This window comes from Coptis chinensis, chromosome 6 (genome assembly GCF_015680905.1).
Source record: "Coptis chinensis isolate HL-2020 chromosome 6, ASM1568090v1, whole genome shotgun sequence".
Classification (NCBI taxonomy): Eukaryota; Viridiplantae; Streptophyta; class Magnoliopsida; order Ranunculales; family Ranunculaceae; genus Coptis; species Coptis chinensis.
This window is the reverse complement of record NC_141461.1, coordinates 40,324,234-40,332,869: the sequence shown is the minus strand read 5'-3', so window position 1 is coordinate 40,332,869 and position 8,636 is coordinate 40,324,234. Positions and strand designations below refer to the sequence as shown.

General features: G+C 34.6%; 1 pseudogene; it reads right to left on the bottom strand.

Moving 5' to 3' along the window:
• Positions 1-256: 256 nt before the first annotated feature.
• Positions 257-4,410, bottom strand: LOC147492960 (heterogeneous nuclear ribonucleoprotein 1-like; annotated as a pseudogene).
• Between the last annotated feature and the right edge of the window lie 4,226 nt (positions 4,411-8,636).

The following is an 8,636-nucleotide window of genomic DNA, read 5'->3' as shown; positions in this document are numbered from 1 at the left end:
ATATTATCCCGTCTCTTGGTTAAGTAAAATTCTTGCTAAAAACCATATTAAATACAACTGAACTTTGCCTTTGAAGATAAACTACTTCTGTGAGGGAAAAATAAGAAAATTATACATTAAAGAAAATTAAAAGTTTAAATAAAAAAAATCATAACTTTGAAGAAGAATAACATGTTAGTTAGTCATAATCATTATCCTGATGAAAAGAAAAGCATAATCAAACCAAATACATGGGTGTGAATATATATACCAGGTGTTGATCAATGCAATTACTGTTAGTTGGTCCAAAATAGTTCCACCAGCTCATTGTTTAAAATGTTGAATGACTACTTGAAGCTAACGAATGATATATGAGATTAAGAACGAATTAAAAAATTAAAATTAAAACACTTACCTTTCAAACTGCTGAAATTCTCCACATGGTTCTCCAAAGAAACTCACCTGAAGAAGGTTAACAAAAAGATTAATATCAAGTTTCTTTTGATTAATAGCAAGGCTAGTATTGAAGTTTGTGTTGCCCCCATAACTTGGACTCAGACCTGGCTCGAAATTCACTTATTCCATAAGCAGGAGGACCAAAAGGAGGAAATCCACTTTCGACTACCAGAACCTGGACTAAATCTCCCATCCATCCTTACTCCGTAGTTTCCTATCGAGTTCTGATTGTACCCCTGAGTGTATCCATTTAGAAAGCTATTAACCCTACTCAGACTGTAATTATATCCACCTAGCAGGCTCCTGCTAGGCCTTGGGGATAACTCTTTAGGGACAACTCTTTTGACTTCAACCATGTTACCATTCAGTTCATGAAAAGTTTTGAATATAACTTTTTCTATGCATCCTCTGAATCGTAAGTAATGAATCCAAAGCCTCTTGGCCTTTGAGTATTATGGTCATACATTACCACTACATCTGTAATTGTCCCAAACTGATCAAAGTATTTCTTAAAGTCACTCTTTGTTACGGTGGATGCTAAACCTCCTACAAATATCTTTTTTGTGCAGGCAGGACCTGGTGATCCATGAATGCTACTACTATTTCTATTGAGAATGCTGATCATCCCTAGGAACGACCTTCTTTGCTTCAACTTGAAAATTCAAAGTCCAATTTGATTACAATAGCAATAATGAAACTATAACCGAAAAAATAGTGACATACAAACTAATTTTGATTACACTCATATTGCAAACTAAAAATAAAACAATTCTGAATCAAAAGTCAAAAGTATCTCAAAAATGGAGGAAAAAAGGGAAAAATATGGAATCGAGCAGATACTTCGAGGGCTCGACGATGGGTATAAAACCCCAGCGAGAAATATGGTCATTGGCACTACGTTGTGAGACACTTCTTAAAATATAGTGGTCACGATTGCATCCACAATCCAGCCAAAGTCCTTCATTTCGGTTCACAAAATTAGCAACAAAACTGACCAGAAGAACATAACATACCTTTTTTTATCGTACTAACATCCATAGCTTTATACTCCATATTTTTCAATGTAAGTTCAACGCCGTAAGCACCCAAGTTCATAGAGTCAGTTGTACCAATAGCACCACAGGGACTTGTAGCTTTTTCACAGCCATAAGGTAAGGCAGGTCTGACAACATATCTGACTCTTCCCTATAAGCATTAAAAACTTGAGTCAGTCGGCATGGGAATTTATCCAAGCCATAGACAATAACACTAATAAGAGAAAAGTTGGCATTTAATTTTAACTAATAGATTGGTCATTTAATTAGCAAGAGGAGGGAAATCAAGATGCAGGGATGCAAATACATCTTTTTTACACCTAACTACTTTCACCTGAGCCAAAGCTTTGACCTATAACTGTAATAAAATCGCTTCAGAGTGATCCATCAAGCTCTAAAACAAACATGACTTGCTTGACCCATGTTTAACAAATTTTCTTGTGTTCTTTATTTGTTGTTAAGAACAATATTTGACTCTTCATCAAGTTCTCGTATACTTTCCTAACAAACCAAAACAAACATATAGTCCATATATACACCTTTCCTACTGCAGAATCACACTCAATCCAACAACAATACACACTCCATATCCTGAAGACAATGGTCACAAAAAATCAAAAGGGTTTGAAACTCATATCTCTGGGAAATTTATTCATCACGAGTGCGTTAATCCAACTGTCTAGCTATGTTTTGGCTGCATTCTTTTGCATGAGTGCAGTACTTGGTTTCGTTAGCTCAAGTATCGGACAGCATGCTCGCAAAATACACATGATCATATTCTCAATCGATCCAGCACACTGTTTCGACTCACCTGGGCTCGGTTTTCTCTCACACTCTTGAACTGTATCTTCAATAAATCGCTCCATTCTCGAGTGAGAACTTGCGTGAAAAATCTGTTTCAACTCAACAACTCGTTTCATGGAGAAAGGTAATTTCGAGGAAATAGTCCTGGGCAATGACCTTTTTGGCATTTTGTCACTAATGTCTGGCATTTGCATAACAGTTCCTTGTTTCAACATAGATTCATGAAAAAATTTACCTGGCTCAACCATCTATTCACAGCTTCACCACTCTGAGTTAAAGAATCAGGACTTGAATTGGTATATTTAGAAAAAGTGATACCCGTTGGACTATAATCTTTGAAAGTGGTGTTAACTCCATATATCTTGAATCCAATTTCATGATTTGCATTTCCTTTTCCATACCCTTTAAATGTATCAGTACCTTGATTGAAAGATTTACCGTAATTAGCAAAATTTACCTCCTGTCCTTCTGCGTGTTTCCCTTCTATCCAACCAATTAACTGAGCTGGCATCAACTAACTCCCTTATACACATGAAGACCATACGAAAAGCAAGAGCACACTACACCCACAATTGAGGAATAACTATGCATAATATACTCTAAAACACATTGAATCTATTTTTTTATAGATTAGCTGAAATGTAAAAGTGAGAAAGAATTAATCCACCCAAAACTTGTTCGACTTCTTAGTGAAACAAAGCTCTACCGTGAATCACAAGAAAGTCCACAACTAAATCCATCCATAGCTCGAATTAAACAAACACTACTCAGTCATTCCAAAAAAATAGAAAACGGTTTTCTTAAGAAGATATGAAGATAGAAATCCAATGCGATATAAATAGAACCAACAATCATTGAACGGGGTCAAGTGCGATATAATCAAGTTTTCTTAAGCACAACTTCAAAAAAAAAAAAATCAATGGAACCAACAGTCATTGAAAATGAAATAGATTGATTCAGAAACAAATAACTAAGAAATCGGAGGTTACCTGTATATCTCCACCTCCGTTATCTCCAAGTTGGGATTATTAGATTTTTCAATTGGTGTTTATGCATGGACCAATATGAGAGTAGTAGTTTCATTGTTAGAAAAAAAAAATGATGAGAAACAGAAGAGAAAAGAATCGGTTTGTATTCTGATTAGATTTTCCCTTTTCTTAACCTCTTATTAAATAACCCAATTATTGATAATTAAATGGCATTTATAGTATGGCGTACATCTGAGAATGACGTGGATTTGGTTTTCTAATATACTGCCACATGAAAAGATTGATTGCTCCTATTTAAAGGTGTTAAGCAATATTTTTATTTAAGGACAATATCGGTACTGAAAATTTATAAAGGCATACAAAGACAAAGTAGTCCTCATTAACAAATTTAAGAGGTCACGATCATTATAGGCTATACTACTAGTAGAGATGTTGGCTCTCAAATTATTTTTAAAATTAAAATTTACAAAATACAGTTTTTAATAACAAAGGTGGTGATATTGGCACCACCATTATTACGCACTACACCCACTTTTGTGACTAAACTCACATGGCTAAAGGTTTGCACCCACTTGATTAAGAAACCCACCTTTTTATTTTTATTTTGAAACCTCATTATTTCCTCTCTTCTCTATCATAAACAAAGCCAATCCTTTCTCCCATTAATAATAAATTAAATTTGCATGAGTCTGTCGTAACTTATAATATATACTCATAATGCATCCCAAAAATGAAGCAATACACAAACTATAACCTTGGTAAGATGTAAACTCCCTAAAACCAATAACAAAAATTAAAAACCCCAAGAACCACATCTCTAGTATGTGCTTTTCTACTATAAGTATATGAGCTATATTTAATTAGTCATCTAGCTCGACTAAGGATAATCATATAAGGTTCATTTAATTAGTCGTCTAGCTCAACCAAGGACGTTAAGTAGATCCCAATTGTCAATAAAAAAAGAATAATACATTCTCTACTTTTTTATATTTTTATTTAATTTTTTGTGTGTAGAGAGAAAAAAAATCTAGGGTTTTTTAGATAAATCCCCCAAAAGTTTGGTACACTTTGTAAAGAACCCCATATGATTTGGCAACTCACACATAACTACCCACTCCATCCCAATTCCATTTTTCTAACATCCACATTTTTGTTATTGACAACTCTACCCTTTCAGTTGCTTTTATTTTGTCTCTAGAGTGAAACCCCCCATATTATCACGAACAGTAGTAGCTAACACAGATCTCTTTATCGCCAAACCCTAAATCCTAACCCCAAATTTTCCATCAAACCCAATATTTATTTGTCCTTATCTCCTTTGTTTTGGTTTTGCTTTGGTTAGCTTCTCTTATTTCTTCATCTGGTGGTCGTACTATTTCAGATCACGAGAAAATGTAAGTTTTTTCATCAAGCTGTGATTTGGGTGCAGTTAGTGTTAATTGTGCTAGGGTTTTTGTTGATATTATAAATTAGTTGCTTATATACATGCATGGTTGTTAAATGCAGTAAAATTGGCGATTTTGGTCCAAGAAATCTTAGGTGTCACCATGGTGGGAATTTGGGTGAAACTATTAGGAACAATCGTAGACGTTATAGTTACATTGGTGGGGAGTATGAAGATATAGGTCTAATATATGGGAATAGGGTAGATGTTCTTGCTTTGGTTCAGTGGATTACTTCCAAGTTTGCTTCATGGCCAAACCCTGTTATTGAGATAACTTGGGTGCATGGTTAGGAAACTAAACAAATTGTATCAGATGATGAGTTGATGTACATGTGGAGACATACTAGAGAAGATAGGGATGGCCTTACTCATTTGTTTATCCGCATCACTGAAGTACTCTCTAGTGGTAGTGATGATGATGAGGAGCCATTTGATGATGAACCATTCTCTGAAAAGGAACCTGTTGCATTTGATTTGGATGAATGGCCAATTGTGGAAGAGTATGATAGACAAGAAGAAGTTGTAAAGAAGTTGGCAAATAGTAGGTCCCAACTTCTTTTGGGATACGAACAAAATCAGACATGTAGGACAAATGAAGTGCCTAATGGGGGGCAAAATGTGTCTGCTTTACATCATGGGGGGACCACAACCAAAATAAAAAAAATGTTGAAAAGAGAAATAAAAAAACCCAACTCTACATCTGGGAGGCTGAATAAGAAGAGAAGCAGTGTTCCATATGGTATTATTGATGAAGACTTTGATGATGGTTGGCTAGAGCAGAATCCAAATGATACTTTTGTAGAGATTCATGAGGAGGGAAATGAACCAGAAGCAGTGGAGAACAATCCAACTGATACTTTTGTACAGATTCTTCAGGAGGGAATTGAAGCAGAAGAAGTTGACATTAATCCAACTAGATCAGATGACAACAATCCAACTACATCAACTTTTGAAGATGGATCTTCTAGTAGTGGTGAACATTTATTATAACTATGAATTAATTTAGATTATTTATTATAATTTATATTCTATTGAAGTTTATTATGTCTCTTTTATGTTCATAGTGAAAAGAAGAGGTGCTAGAGAGGTGGACATTGATCAAATAGATGTTGAGGATGAGTACTATTCAGATTTTTCTGAAGATGAGGACTACATGCCTGCAGAAAATGAAATTAATGAACCAGATGATGTGGCACCAGCTAGGTTTGTACTTAATGAAGATGAAGTTCACACTAATCCTGAAGAAGATGTGGCTGAAAGAACTTTTCAGATTCCAAGTGATGAAGGTCCAGTTGGAGTTACAGCAGAGAATAAGTTGTTTGTTGCCCAGATTTGGGGTGATATGTATGAATGCAGAGCTTTTGTGAGGTTTCATACTATTAGGAGAAAGTTTTCATTTAGGTACAAAAGAAATGACAGTGACAAGATAGAATTTGTGTGCTCAATTAAAAACTGTAGTTGGAGGTGTTATGTAAGGGTGACAAATGATCATCATAAAATGAATGTGAGGAAATTGAATGATGTGCACACATGTGAAGCTGATCCTGAAGATAAAAATTCATTAATTAGCTAATGCACCTTGGGTTGCTGCACAAGTTGAAGCAGATTTGAGGGATCACAAAAGTTTCAGGGCAAGCTAAGTGATATCATTACTTTGATTTGGAGGAGATATCAGGTACATATAAACTACTATACAGCTTGGTATGCTAGGAATATAGCTATATATGGCAGTAATTTAGGTAGTTATGATGATTCATACCAGAGACTTCCTGCATTGTGTAGGCAAATTTTGAAATGAAACCTAGGTAGTATAGCAAAATTTAATAGAAACCCAAACTACATGACCTTTGACATATGTATAGCATTGAAACCTTGTTTAGATGGCTTTGTCAGTGGATGTAGGCCTATAATAGGGTTGGATGGGTGTTTTCTCAAGGGAAAGCATGGGGGTGTATGCTTAAGTATGATTGCTTTGGATGAGAATAATGGATTGTATCCTTTGGCATTTTACATTTGCATAGCTGCAGATACTGAAAGTTGAACAACGTTTCTGGGTATCATTGCTCCATATATCATGAGGCATGAAAAACCACTTACCGTCATTTCAGATAGACAGAAAGGTTTGAGTAATGCAGTCCAAGCTGTCTTACCCAATTGTCATAAGAGATTTTGTTTTAGGCATATGGTGAAGAATATGAAGAGGAAGTATAGGGGTTTGGAGTTGGAATCATGGGATGCAGCAAAACAATTTTCATTTGTACAGTGGACAAAGAAAATGGAAATCATTAAGAAAAAATGAATGCAGGGGCACATGATTGGCTGATGCTTAAGAATCCAAGTTTGTGGGCAAGATCACACTTTGACACAACATCAACATCAGACCATCTGTCCAATAGTTTCACTGAGGCTTGGAATAGTTAGATTTTGGATGCTAGAGACAAGCTTGTTGCAAAGATGATTTCAAAGATTTTGATATTGCAAATGAAGATTTTGTACTAAAGAAAGCTGAAATCTGAGTTGTGGGAGGATGATGAGTTGGTGCCTAGGGTAAAGGAGTTGATCAACAAGAGGTATGAAGATATCAAAAATTATGATGTAGCTGGTGTAGATAATAACAAGTTGTGTGTATCATGTACTACTGGAAAAAAGTCAATAGATAGCACTGAAAAAACGCTATGAAATCAAGTCGATAGCATTTTGACAAATGTTATCAATCTCCATGCTATCCTTTTTAAGATAGCGTTTGTGAATAAAACGCTATAAAAATGATAGCGTTTTAAGATAAATGCTATGAAATTCAATAGCGATTTCCTCAAACGCTATTGTACTTTTTATAGCGTTTCTGAGAAAAACGCTATGGAGTATGATAGCAGTTTTTCAACGCTATTAAATATTTATAATATATTTTTTTAAGCTTAAAATCGGATTCAGATGGATTTGAACCACCAACCTCTCAATTAAGAGCGCTCTTACCATTTAGAGCTTATTAATCCATTAGAGAACACTTATTGACAACTATGAATTTGATCATTAAACAAATCTATGAGAAATGATAATAGAAAATGCTTGTATATGACTGAGCAAATTACTTAGGCTATAAATTAGGTAACATGCAAACATATTGGACTCGAACAACATACACATTTAAACTGCACCCTCATCATTAACATAAATTTTTTTCCTAAGTATTCACTAATTTTACAGCATGTCAAGAGTAAACGTTAGAATTGAGCTGGAAATAATGTAGCAATGTAGCACGATTGACTACGCACAGGGGAAGGAAAAATAACATGTCCTGAAGTACATCTAGCACCAAAAAATTATAGTATTGGAAAAAAACAAAGTAGTCTAACAAGTAACTATACAATGAAGGAACCCCTTTTATGGGAAAAAGGTGACAGAATCATACAACATCATATCTATTCCCTGTTGATCCAATCAACGATCTGTCTTCTTCTCTAAGACCATTAACTTATCAAATTAATTGATATGGGTTCCGAACTTCCTATTTAAATTTGACTTGGGCCTAACTCGGTTCTAAGCATATTGGGGGTGGGCAATTAAAATTAAAATTTGGGTGTACTAGAATCCTAGAAGTGAATATTTTAGAATTTTCAAGTTTAAGCTCTTTTCAAGTGTCATATGATGTACAAGTATATATATTATTTCAATGAAAGGCTTAGCGTGTATACCTATGGCTTTCTGACCAAGAAGATCAGCATCTACTTCCAAGATATTTGCTGCCATATTTAAGCCTTTTCTTCTTCATGTAATACCACAAGAATTGATCTAACCTGTATATAAATAATTGATTTATGTAAATCAAATATATATAAAAACCACCATACATAATTAAATAAGCAAACAGTAATTAAAAAGATCGACTCAAGTACTATACAAGATTTACATATAAATCCAGTCAATATATTC